The 13,918-nt window shown below is 36.5% G+C and overlaps 1 long non-coding RNA gene across 1 annotated transcript; it reads right to left on the bottom strand.

Moving 5' to 3' along the window:
• Positions 1-4,390: 4,390 nt before the first annotated feature.
• On the bottom strand, positions 4,391-9,386 carry LOC116164198. The gene is made up of 6 exons (XR_004143837.1): positions 9,033-9,386; positions 8,856-8,984; positions 8,654-8,801; positions 5,819-5,894; positions 4,921-5,033; positions 4,391-4,653 (listed from the first exon to the last, which is right to left on the bottom strand). It is a non-coding gene; the product is annotated as an uncharacterized LOC116164198 (long non-coding RNA).
• Positions 9,387-13,918: the final 4,532 nt, after the last annotated feature.

Genomic DNA, 13,918 nt, shown 5'->3' with positions numbered 1-13,918 from the left:
ATAATGTTGACTGTGAAACTTGAAAGTACAATTCAGTAGTAATACGAAGTATTTTTCGTATACTTACTGAAAATTAATAATATGCGGATTTGTCAATTGTTTTTCGGTAAATTATCTTAAAAACGCGATAACGTCTGTAACGTAACGTTTGATACAAAACATATATAACTTTGTTTTCTGGCGCGTAAATGAATAAAGGTTAAGGTTTTCCGACACAAATTGACCATGTGAAAAACATGGACGTTCCAGATTGATCCAGAAACACTTAAAGACTACATTTTCATTTAATTACCGACATAGCATAGCCATAGTCGAATGGCATGTCGGTCGTTAGGAATCATAGGGATGCGTGGAATCAAAACGTCTTCGTCTTTCAAAATTGCGGCTTCGGTGGAATTGTTCATTAATTGGTTCACCGCATGCAGGAAGCCATTACAAAGACGTGACTGGTTTTTCCGCAGCATAATGAAGGCAATTGCAGCAAATGTAAACATTCCGGTGGATAGTTGACATCATCTTCGTTAGTATGAGAATCAACCTATTTGTATGGCATCAATTCGCCACCTAGAGGGGGAGAAAGAGTTGAGAGAACTGAAAAGAGTATAAAACAAAATAAAAATATAAAACAAAAGACGAGCAAATCAGCGAAATAAAAACAAGAAACGACTTTTGGAAGGTGAATATAGAGGAAAAAGAACAAGAGGGAGGGACATACAATTAGAGGAATGGGAACAACATTTTTTTATGGTACTACAAGGAAAGCAAGAGAAAGGGGATGTTATGGAAGAGATACGTTGAAGAAGATGAGATAATATCTGAAGAAAGAAAAAGCAGCAGGATGAGTGAAATAGGAAATAAGGCTTGGACTTTCGCCACACATAGGACCAAGGCCAAGATGAGGTGTCTAGTAGGAGTAGAATTGCCTGAAGAATGGAAAGAGAAGGTAATAGCGTCGATTTTCAAAAGTGAAAAGAGGTGACTAGGATTGTGTGGAAAATGAATCCCGATAATGACGACAGCGTATAGAATCCATGGGACGAAAGATTAGAAAGAGAAATAGGAAAGGAGAGGAGAGGGTGTTTAATAAAACACAAATGGGCTGTAGAAAAAGGAAGGGAACAATCGACTGTATATATGTACTATGCGGATTGATGGAAATAGGAATTGGAAAAAAGGGCGGAAACGGAATTGCGTTTGAAATTGACTTATGGTCAAAATAGAAGGGAAGGAGTCCGAAGTATTTTGGACATGTAAGGGATTAAAACAGGGGCAACCTTTATCTTTATTTTTATCGCTACCTAAAGGGCATGGAACAAATTTTAAGGAAGGGCCAAAGTGGAAGAATCGTAGTGGGAAGAAGGAAGGTATGGTCTCTTGTGCGGTAGACCAAATGAAGGAATTGATGGAAAGCACTAGAAAAGGAATAGGACGGAGTCAAATGTAGAAAAATGGATGAAATTTTGGAAAGAGGGGAGGAAGAAAAGGAGAGAATGGGGGAGGGGGAGAATAAACGAAGTACGAGGAGCGCAAATAAGATAAACAAGGAAACATGAATGAGGTTGTAGCGGTGAGACAGGTGTGGGGAATAAGGTAGAGGTGTTTCAAGAATCACTTCAGAACAAAAAAATACGTGTTCAATGCATTGGTCAGAGGGGTGTTTAGGTACGGAACGGAGATATAGGAGGGGAAGGAATGGGAGGTACCAGGAGGAATCCAAAGACGCTATAAATGGGTATTAGAGATAAACGGAAGGGCACTGAATTGTGTATTAGAAGATGAAACAAAAATGGAGAAGATCAAGATAGCGTCGGGACGCAGGGCGGTAAGGTTCGTAGAAAGGAGTGAAAGGGAAAATGAACTAGTAAAAGAATGGTTAACAACGAGGGTGTAGACAAAATCAATGTGGGAAGAACAAAGGAAAAAGTTCTATTAAACAATAGCTATAAGGAATAATAAGGGAGGGGTACCGCAATACTTATGAGAGGGAAGGGGATATATTAAAACGATGGCGCGATTCAGATGCGGTCATGATGAGAGGGGGAAGGAGAAGCGGAGACACGAAGAAGAAAGAAGATATAGAACCTTTAGGGAGGAAGAAGAGGAAATTTTGAAATTATGTTCCAAATTAACAGATTTTGAAAGTGAAATAGAAATAATATAGCAGACGCACTTGTCAGAAGGGCCAGGCTGCAAGTTCTACTATCTACAGAATGGAATGTCGGCAGTGCGTACTCGCAAAGAAAAGAGTGAAGGGGTTTACAAAACGCATTTTTGATGGAACTAAAATATCAAATGCGATTATCTCGAGAACGGAAAGTCGGAAGATCTAATCCAACGGTACCACATTTGATTTGAATGACTCACTAGTAACGGAGATATGATGTATGTTGAAGAACGAAGTGTGGAGATAGAGTACTCACAAAGTGAAGACAACGGTTATTGCCCAGATCAAAATACGCAAAATACAGAAAATTTGATTAAACTTAACGCAAAGAAATGTCTATGTTCACATTTTTATTAAAATAAGCCTTCCCTCCACAGCCCAAGTGTTTATTTATGTTGAGCACAGTCTCCTTTCGAAATGAGCACAATGCGAAGCCCAAATTTGGAGGCAATCGGAAATATCCGTTCTTAGCATGTAGATGTCACTAGGTAATTTGATGTACCTCTGTTAAACAACGCGCACAAGTCGGAGATTTTGCGGCAAAATTAAAACAAAAGGATCATATACTTTCATGCGAACTCTTATCGTGATCAAAAACCCTCCTATGTGAACTAACATTCTCTTCAAGGTTAAACATAAAAACTAAGAAAAAAATAGTCTCCAATTATAAAGTAAAGATCGTTTGCGTATCAAAAATAGAACCAGGTTTCAACAAATTATTGAAAAATAAACAGGCACAACCTTCGCACTAAATTGTAGTTTTTCATTGTAGTATAGGACCCATGAACAATATTGTATCTTTCCTTTACCCGCGACTCCCCAAGCAAGACTTCGCGACATCCACAGGTTGAAAAACACTAGCATATTTGAATACATCCATTTCTTTGACACTTAACAGACACTTCATTTCATCGCGCAATGATGGCACCGATTTTTTATGAACGGTGCCGGTACAGCTTGCATATTGAGTGTGTTCATTCCTGGCTGATTAATACAGTTCTGCGATCGACTAACTAGGGTACCGCAACTGTGAGACAGACGTTTCTAATCAGCCTACGTCAGTCATGAGTAAAGCTGTATTATCCAAAGCATGAGACTGCGTTTTTCAAATAAGGTGTGTATGGCGATGCCTGATGCTTTATCAAAAATAATCAATCAGGGCCACAAAACTGAAATTCGTAGGCAGAAAATTCTGATTTTCACACCCATTGCTTTATACCACTATCGTGTCCTTTGCCCTATCTGACAGACAAGTAGGTACACTTTATCTCCAAAAACATTGATTTCATGGACTTTTAAATGAACAGTCACTTGTATACTATTTTTCAAACTTTATCTCGATAAACAAAGTTGTTAAGAAAAAGTGATAAAATGATTAAGCAAGAAAACCGTTTAGGTGCAAAGCTCTTGAGAGAGAATCAAATGGTATTCACGGATTTTCTACATTAGTTAACTTTTTCAAGACGGTAAATGCTACAATAGTAAAGAAACTACAAAAAAGAGCATTATTTGACCATCAGGTTTAAACAAAATCCTCAAGTCAAATTAAATTAAGATTTCCATAAGCGTGGAAGTGGCCTAACAGCCCGTTTCTCAATAAATCTGCACCGAAGAGTGCCTACCATTATAAAGCTGATAGAGCAAAAATAAAATAAATAAATAAATATGTTACTGTTGGAGAGATAGGAGACCTGTTATTGACCTACGTTGAAGAGTATTTAAGCGCCTGGACAAGTGATAAGTTATTTTAATATAGATAATCTAATAGAGGTAAAAAAACGACGCACTGCACCTTATACACTGAGTAGTAAGTGCTGTTGACAAACAAATGAGACAAGCCTCCAACATGTTTTGTTTGACTTGATTATAATTCATTATCCTTGACCCTATACACTACACCATAGTATAATTTAGTACACTATATTGGGTAGATTTTGCAGTTTCATTACGAATACCCACAATTATTTCGGATTAGGTGACAAAGATGATCACAGTCACATGAGGATTATTCAATGGTGTTGCTTCGTGTTTTGTTTTTAGCGCATTTCCACAAAAATTAAAAAAAAATGCGCTATTGTGGTCACTTTGTTTTTGACTTACCTTATCTGAAAGTTATTGACTACGTGTATAGAGTATAATTTGCGTATTTGAGCACACATCATCCTCATTTGATCAAAACTATAATTAGAGTAGGTATAACCGCACATTTAAAGGAGGTTGTGTCAATGAGTCGTTAATAAATATACATTTATTACATGTATTTGCTTCATACTAACAGCTACTCTTATTCTAATATCACATTGATTTGGGGCAAGCTTATAAAGCTCATATAAATAAATAATATGGGTAATCGTTTCACCATACATATCGGCACAGTCTTAAGTACTTTCTTACGGTGCTCAGGTTCAGAGTTACCCGAAGGATGTGGCTTGGTGTTATACACATCAGTAGGGCGGTATCTGGATTCATAACCATATCGGCTTCTTCGGCTGAAATCAAAATTCACAATTAGATCATTTAGCTAACTTTTAATACAGGAAAAATTGGCATGGAAAATTACTCTTTACCAATGTATCAATTAATTCCGACAAATGCGTGAGTCTTTATCAGTTTGTTACGACGTAGATGAACGTCAAAAGATGTATTGGGAAATGCAACTATACGCATTGTCCACGATGTTGGGAATTCATTTCAAAGAGCAGAATTAAAGTAATGCATTGGTTTTTGAAAACTGTTTTTTGAAGAACTGTACTTACGATTTGTCACGAAGATAACCATAGCGAACGACCAAAAGCAGAAAGACATAACGTTCAACATTGTTGCGGTTGAAAAGTTACTAGGTAACTTGCAAGTTGCAGTCGACGATGTTCTACGACAATAAAATTATAACTGACAGATCTATTTTATATATAAAAACACGTAACCGTTTAATCATATAATTGATAAGATAACAATTAATCTGGGTTATCTTAGTTTGCGAAAAAACATTGTCAATAATCAAGTCAATTACTTTACATTGTTGCAAGCTTGTCAACATGATCTGGCTTTAGGCTTTACAAAGACTCCAAAACTGCAATGGGTTGGAATCACGAAGTATACCAAACATTGTTGACCATTTATTTTTATAAGGAACAGTACTATGTACTGAACGAGGTCCATAAGTGTTATATACAAAATACATTAATCATTCCATTATAATTGAGTAGATACTGTGAACTTTTAGTTTTTAAAGTGGCGCAGCGTTCAATTACCTTATTTTTCAGACGTATGCGTCAATTTTTTTTAATAATTTTTAATAGTTTTTATATTTCAAGTTCAGTAGTAGACCTGTTGTAAGCACCACAACAGACTCGCACTGTCATCTGAACTGCATCCATATCATACCAGCATAAGTAAAAAGGTCAGTTGATTATTATTATTGCATAACCTATTTAGTGAACAAGCCTTGTATAATAATGGAGTACTGTAACCTTGGTAGAAACCAAAGTTACAGTACTCCATTGTTATACAAGGCTTGTTCACTAAATAGGTTATGCAATAATAATAATCAAGATTCAAAGAATTGCGAAACGTTGCCGATTTCAATTAGTGAACGTTAAGAAGTTTTGAAGTAAAGGGTGGGGGTACATTCGCTAATAATAAGTAGATACCTACTGAATCTGTGCAAGTTGGCTTCTGTTCCATCGTTAAGCTCCAATTTTGTCATCATCATCTCGGCAATTTTATTGATCTGTAAGAATGAATGCAAATGAATACAAGGTAATACCGTTGAGTGAAAGTTCACTCAACGGTAATACCGTTGAGTGAAAGTCTCGATTCTTTCACTCAACGGTAATACTGTTTGGTACGGTGTACACAAGTCGGGATGAAGTTTACTCTCATTTTATAACATTTAAAATTTGTTGAAAAAATGAAAAACTGTTTTGTGGTGCATATCTCATAAAGCAAAGCGACTTTCAAAAAGGTTACAAACTGTCGAAAACCCTTTTATTCATCTTATAACGGGTCTTGCAATAGAGACTTCCGATCTTTAACAGTTGATATCGGCCGTATTGTTGAAACTATGTCTGTCGAATTGGCTGTAATTTATTCATAGGCCAGTAAATGAACGTGGAATACGGCGATACTGTGTAATTTTCCGCGTCTCCACCGAATCGCATGAAAATTTGGATTTAGGTTCCTCTTACCCTCTACTTCAAAGTTGAATTTGAGCCCACGGTTGCTTTTACTTGGGGGGTGAATGCCACCCCTTCTCGGGGGGGAAAAAAGATACGTTCAAAATAAGTCCGGAAATTGATAAATTGAGTAATTCTAAGCAACTTTTGTTCTATAGAGTTTTTTCACTGAGTCAATAGTATTCGAGTTAATTGCGAGTGAAAATGTTCATTTTTCAACAAAAAAACTACGTTTTCAGACGGTTTTTCGCAAATAACTCTAAAAGTAAGTATTGTATCGAAAAAAGTATTCTTAGCAAGAATATAGCTTATAAACAGACAAACAAAATGGTCTATATATGAAGTCTGTAGACCCAGTAGAAGCAAAGTTGTAGCTCATGAAAAGTAGGTTCGCATTCGTCAAATTCCAAATCGAGTACTTCAACGTGAAGTAACCGAAAAATGAAGCACTTTTCAGGGAAAAGTTATGAATACTTTTTTAAAGTGTTTGAAAAAAACCTTTCTTTTTGTTTTTAAGAAAAGTTCCTAGGATCAAAACTAAGTGAGTTACGCTCAAAATAAAGTTGATCCTTTTTTTTTTGGTAAAAATAATTGAGGAAATCACCCCCTAATTAGCACCCCAATTGTAATTAAGCGTTACCGCTTTACAGTTTACTTTATTTATGTATTGTTTATATGATCTGTAAGTTTGACCGGTGCAAAGTGCTTATTTTTGAAAAAATGTAGTTTTGAAGTAAAAAAAAATTTTGAAATTTTGAAAAATTGTCATTTTTTTTCTAAATAACTATTAGTGTATTAGTTTAGTTAGTGAAAAATTGCCCACTGTAGTAAACTAAACTAATACACTAATAGTTATTTGAAAAAAAAAGACTTTTCAAAATTTCAAAATTTTTTTTTACTTCAAAACTACATTTTTTCAAAAATAAGCACTTTGTACCGGTCAAACTTACAGATCATATAAACAATACATAAATAAAGTAAACTGTAAAGCGGTAACGCTTAATTACAATTGGGGTGCTAATTAGGGGGTGATTTCCTCGATTTTTTTTACCAAAAAAAAGACCAACTTTATTTTGAGCGTAACTCACTTAGTTTTGATGCTAGGAACTTTTCTTAAAAACAAAAAGAAAGGTTTTTTCAAACACTTTAAAAAAGTATTCATAACTTTTCCCCGAAAAGTGCTTCATTTTTTAGTTATTTCATGTTGAAGTACTCGATTTGGAATTTGACGAATGAGAACCTACTTTTCATGAGCTACAACTTTGCTTCTACTGGGTCTACAGACTTCATATATAGACCATTTTGTTTGTCTGTTTATAAGCTATATTTTTGCTAAGAATACTTTTTTCGATACAATACTTACTTTTAGAGTTATTTGCGAAAAACCGTCTGAAAACGTAGTTTTTTTTGTTGAAAAATGAACATTTTCACTCGCAATTAACTCGAATACTATTGACTTAGTGAAAAAACTCTATAGAATAAAAGTTGCTTAGAATTACTCAATTTATCAATTTCCGGATTTCCTTATTTTGAACGTATCTTTTTTCTCCCCCGAGAAGGGGTGGCATTCATCCCCCAAGTAAAAGCAACCCTGGGCTCAAGTTCACCTTTGAAGTAGAGGGTAAGAGGAACCTAAATCCAAATTTTGAAGCAAATCCGTCGAGGCGCGAAAAATTACACGGCAAAACGGTCTTTTAGGGCCGGTTGTATAAAGTCCGGTTGACTAAAGGTTGAATTTGAACCGGAGGTTAATTGTAAGATTGTGTTGCACGACCTCAGGTTGACTCTACACCGACGGTTCAACCGCCGGTTCGGTCAACCTGTAGTCCAAGTAGCGATTGGCTAGTCAACCGCCAGTTCGAATTTCAATTTATAGGTTATGATTTTTTCCCGAGTACATCGCGTGTATTTTATTGAGTTTCATCTTTCATATTTTGTTGATAATTGGAATTAAGTTTCTGTTTATTATGGATGCATCATCAGATTCTGATCAATATGAAGTTATGAATAGTAGTAGCAGCTCTAGCTCTACAGATTCAGATTACTTTTAGAGCTAAATCGTAGAGTCAGGCGCGAACGTACATTTCGAGAAAGACCAGATAATTTTACAAAGTGGTCTGACCAGGAATTTACGATGAGATTTCGTTTGCAAAAGGAATCTGTTCTTTTTTTATTAGAATTAATCGAGGGCCAGTTTGCAACTATAAGTAATAGGTAAGTGCAAACTTCAAATTAATCACTGTTTACAATATTTCTGTGTGTATTTATTTGTGTTTTAAAATATCCCTGATGACATTTTCAATAACACCCCCACCTGTTCTATAAATATCTTGCCTCTGCTTTGCAAAGTATCGCCTTGCATCCTTTTTCAAATTGTCGTACTTGGTACGTAGTTGCTCAGGTGTCTTCTTCTCCATGACGCTTGCATTAAAAGCATCTGATATTTTTATCCATGTTGCATCCTATATTAAATAATATGTCCATGTTAAAAGTAGGTACAAAATTTAGCTATTTACCTTGTCTTTCCATGTCAGTGCATCTGTTTTCTTACATTCAATTATATGTTTATACTTATACACCAAGTCCACTAACATATTCATGTCATTATCACTAAAGATAACACGCTTTGCACGTGGTACACTCATCTGCAAGTTACAATTTACTAACAATTATTTTATTCGCAATACACTTACCTTGTAACAAAGGGTAACTTCAACACCAATCTCGAGTCAACAAAATTTATATTATATGAACAACAATAAGACAAACTGATAAAAAAATCGCAATTCACAAGTGTACTTTTTGGTTAGAAATCCACAATTTAAATCAGCTGTTTATATTTATACCTGTCAAACACATCTCTTACGTGATTGGTTGAATTCCAACCTGCACTATGACCAACTTTACAATTTTTTTTTTCAACTCCAGGTTACCCAAACGCCGATATATTTTGTTTTATACAACGCCTGCGTTTTCCAACCGAAGGTCGAATTGAACCGTCGGTTGTTCAACCTTCGGTTGTAGTAAAGTTTTATACAACCGGCCCTTACTGGCCTATCAGTGTGTTTTGCCAAATCAACATGGAAAGATATATTAGCGTTCAACAACTCGTGTAAATGATAAAATTTTTATGATCAAAATGGATGTTCTGTGAGGGTTAACGTTCCGCATGCTTCGCCTATTGCATAGTCGATACAATGGTCCCACCGAAAGAACAACTCGCTAAGTGGTGCATATATTTGAGTCCACTGGTTCAGTAAACAGTCAACCAATACTTTCATTGAAAAATCTTCCGCGATGAAATCCATTTCTGGATGGGACGGTATTAATCCACATGAGATCTCAGAGCATCCCATGCTTCTCGAAAAACTCACTGTTTGGTGTGGATTTTGGGCTGGCAATGGCGCCGTCATCAGTCCGTATTACTCAGAGAACTCTCTCAATTGCTAGCGCTATATGTCGACAATTACTAACTTCTTTTGGTCTGAACTGAATGATATGGACACCGTCACACAACTCGTGTGATTTGTCTACGGCTATAAGCACGAAACCACAGCGGCCCTTAAAGTCTATATAATCCACGCCATCGGTCAAATTGGGCCTGACCTCGGGCCTGACTTATGCGCCAGAGTTATGGAAATTTGAACATTTCGGTTGCGCGCCACCCAGCGAATCCTCGGCGGAGATTTTCACGATGTTATGTTCCGTACACAATGGCATCGATAGGTCTTTCAAACAAATAAAAAATTTTGATGATATCTTACTTACACACACTTTTTAGCGCATTTCCACAAAAATAAAAAAAAATGCGCTATTGTGGCCACTTTGTCCGTCCGTCCGTCCTTCCGCCCGTCCGCTCGTTTTGCGACGCTACTAGTTCTTTATCTTAAGAGCTATTGTTCTACTTTTTTCGCTATTTGGTTCGTTATGGTGTCGAGTCTTGTACCAAGGAAGGAATTTTTTTTGTACCGCTTACAAAAAAAGTTATTGTAAAAAAAACAAAAAACCGTTTTTTTACATGTTCCATAATTTTACACTTTTGCCGTTTATTAACGATCCTAGAGATCGTTTATAATTTTGCATTGCTATCTGTCGTCTGCCTGTTGGTCTGTCCGTCTGTTCCTTTGTCTGTCTATCCATCTATCTGTCTGTGTGAACGATAACTTTGTTTAGAAATGTTCGATCGCTTTTACATCTCCGTTAGTTATGAACTGAATTGCATGAAATTCGATATGGGCATAGCTTTAGCCATATAATACGCAATGCCAAAAGTTGAATCGAATCGATTCAAAATTCACAGTGCCCTTTTCGCATCTCGACCATTTATAAGCTGAATTGCAAACTTGTTTACTTATAAAAGTATTTGAATGAAATTTGATACATAGGCACTTGGAATAAAGGAAAATCAAACGCCAATTTAAAAATTTGGTTTTGCGCATGCGCAGTGCCAACTTTTTTATTTATGGAAGAATTTAAACGAAATTTGATACATAGGCACTTGGGATAAAGGAAAATCAAACGCCCATTTCAAAATTTGGTTTTGCGCATGCGCAGTGCCAACTTTTTTATTTATGGAAGAATTTAAACGAAATTTGATACATAGGCACTTGGGATAAAGGAAAATCAAACGCCAGTTTTTCAAAAATTTGGTTTTTGCGCATGCGCTTCAGTGCCAACTTTTTTATCTATGGAAGCTTTAAGTGAAATTTGATACTTAGGCGCTTGGAACAAAGGAAAATCTAACATTAGTTTCAAAATTTAGGTTTGCGCATGCGCAGTTCCAACTTTCTTATTGAGAAAAGCATTGAAATGAAACTCTTCTCATAAACTGAAATTGAAGTAGCACGTCAAAAATGGATTGCCCATGTGCAACGCTATCTTTCATATTTGTGGCCGGATTTTTACGATTTTAACAGAAGTTACATCTTACAAATGGGAAATGAATGCAAGTGGAAATGCGCTTTATGTAAATCGTTTACGATTACTTTTTAACTTGTTTATTTAACCTTCATAATACCAAGCGGAGTACGAAACTACATTAAGCACACATTATGGCTCATAAATCCAAAAATAATTTTTTTGTCTTCTCCCCGGTTATCTATCTCTTGTTTAACATAAAAAATAGATCCGTACAAAATCATGTGAAAGCTCCTTGTACACATCCATAATTACACTGGATTTGAATGGCTGGGGTACAAATAAAGGGTTTTTCAATAGGGACGCTCGAACTTTGACAGCGCATAGCAGCCATCTTGCTGAAGCGATAGCTGTCAAATTTGGCATGAGTACATATTTAGTTCTGTCATTTCACCATGGAACGATACACACTTCAACAAGGCGTAGAAATGGTTAAAATTGATTATCGAAATTAGGGATCCGTTCACCTAACGTTCCGTGCGTTGCATCCAATTTATGGCGGTCATGGACGTCCTGCAGAGTCTACAATCCGTTTTTTAATAAAAAATTTGAGACAACGGCGTCAGTGATTGATGAAGCAGTTCCTGTACGTCAAAGAAACGCAAGATCGTTGGAGAATATTATTGCCGTTTGGGACAGTGTGCGAGAAAACCACAGGCAGCCCATTCTGCATAGTGTGCAAGAAATGGGTCTTTCTGGGACGTTAACTTGGCGGATTTTGCGCCGAGACTTGGGTTTTCAGTTCCCTAGTCTATGCAGACCAATCAAAGTCAATTGCTGCCCTAAAGACCGGTATAACTCGCTTTCTTCGTGAAATTCAGCCCAGTTTAAGCGAACATGTCCAAAATTGGTCCACCACAATGCAACGTCCACAGCGGAATCGCGGGGGCCATTTGACTGAAATTATTTTCCATAAATAATGTCATCGAATATCCTTTAAAATATTATAAAACTTGTGGTAATATCACTTAAACAGGTTGTTTTATTTCATTTCAAAGTTCGAGCGCTCTTAATGAAAAACCCTTTATACCCCGCTCGGTACTTAAAGTATGTGTTTTATATGCCGATGGGAAATATAAACTGAAGTACAGAACAACTGACGCGTATTGCAGTGTTTATGAATATTGTAACTAAAATGTAAGTATTGTGTATTATAATAACGTAAATATTCCTAAAAATGAGTGGAAAACCTAACTTTCACAATACAAACACACTGGCGACTGGCGAGGAGTTGCTTCTCACACTAGAGACCGTGTTTGAAACTTGAAACTTTGAAAATGATTGAACTATACAGGCTGATTCAAATTCGAGGGCCACCACGGGGATTTTGGGAACTGTAAGAGACAGGTAGGTAGTTTAAATTTGGCAAAGTTGCGTATTTTGATGCTTAATCAAATGCAGTTTTGAAACGAAATTTTGCAAAATCGTTTTTATTTTTTACTGAAGACCTAGATTTTGATCGAAGAAAAACACAAATGCCATTCTAGAAAAATCATCCACCAAAATGGAAAAATATCACTATAACCACCAATAGATTTGTTCTCCAAGCACGTAGTACAGCTGGTCAAGTCAATCTTTTCCGCCTGAGTAAAATCCACATCAAAAGCTAATCCATTTTTAAGCTTGGTCAGGTCATTCATCCATCTATGCACAACTTTGGATTCACATTATTGTTGCCTGTTGCTACAAAACAGTGCTCTGGGAAGGCAGTATGCAGTTTATAAACCCATTCACAAGAGATGCTACCTCTGATTAGCTCATGGTTGCCATTGAATACGTGACAACCGTTATCTTTGAATGTAACCCTTTTTCCACGTTCTTTGAAACAACTCACCGAAAGCAGATTAGTTGTGAGCTTGCGGTATATGCAAGCCATCACGAACCGGCATATCGAATGGTTTTGTATCCACATCCGTAGTAATCGAGGCATCCCCACCGAACTGCACTGATAAACATTGCAACGATAATGTCCGGAACATCCACTTCACTCCGATCATTGAATAATATCAGATTTATTATTCAATGTTCCGATTCTGGAGCACCGTTTGGCACTTGTAAAACAGTTACTTATGACACCCCCGCCACATTTACCACCTTCGCGTTGGTTTGAAGTAGACGCACTGTTTCCAGGTTTCTTGTATTGCTTGTATGTAGACGTGTAACGTGTTTCTGTTTTCCACTTCATCTAATAGGTTATGAGTCATCGTCCTCGCGAACTGCAAATTCATGAAAAAGAGACACTTTCAACACGTGTTGTATACGAAATTTTTTTGCATACATGCATAGTGAACCTTGAATCCTTGAATAAGTCAGTGACATTCTCAATTTACTGTCACTCACAAGTTGAACTATTGTTCATAGACAGGAGTAAACGCCATGGAAATGCATAGTAAAAATAGTGAAAGAAAGTACCACTTTCCATACGATTTTTGACAAAAAAGTCGGGAAATTGATATCTATGCAAAAAAGATAAATTTGCAATTGGCGCCACCTTTGTCCTTTATTGGTGCAAGGATAGGGGCGAAAGTATAGTTTTCGTAGGTGAGCTTTCATAACCAATGACCAAGATGCAGAACTAGATTTTCCGCCATATGTTCTTATATGACGAGGAGGACAAATGGATATTGTGGCCGACACATTTAAGTAGGTATATTAGAGAGGA

This window comes from Photinus pyralis, unplaced genomic scaffold, assembly GCF_008802855.1.
Source record: "Photinus pyralis isolate 1611_PpyrPB1 unplaced genomic scaffold, Ppyr1.3 Ppyr1.4_LG2, whole genome shotgun sequence".
Classification (NCBI taxonomy): Eukaryota; Metazoa; Arthropoda; class Insecta; order Coleoptera; family Lampyridae; genus Photinus; species Photinus pyralis.
Note: the sequence above shows the minus strand (reverse complement) of the source record. Positions and strands in the feature narration are given on the sequence as shown.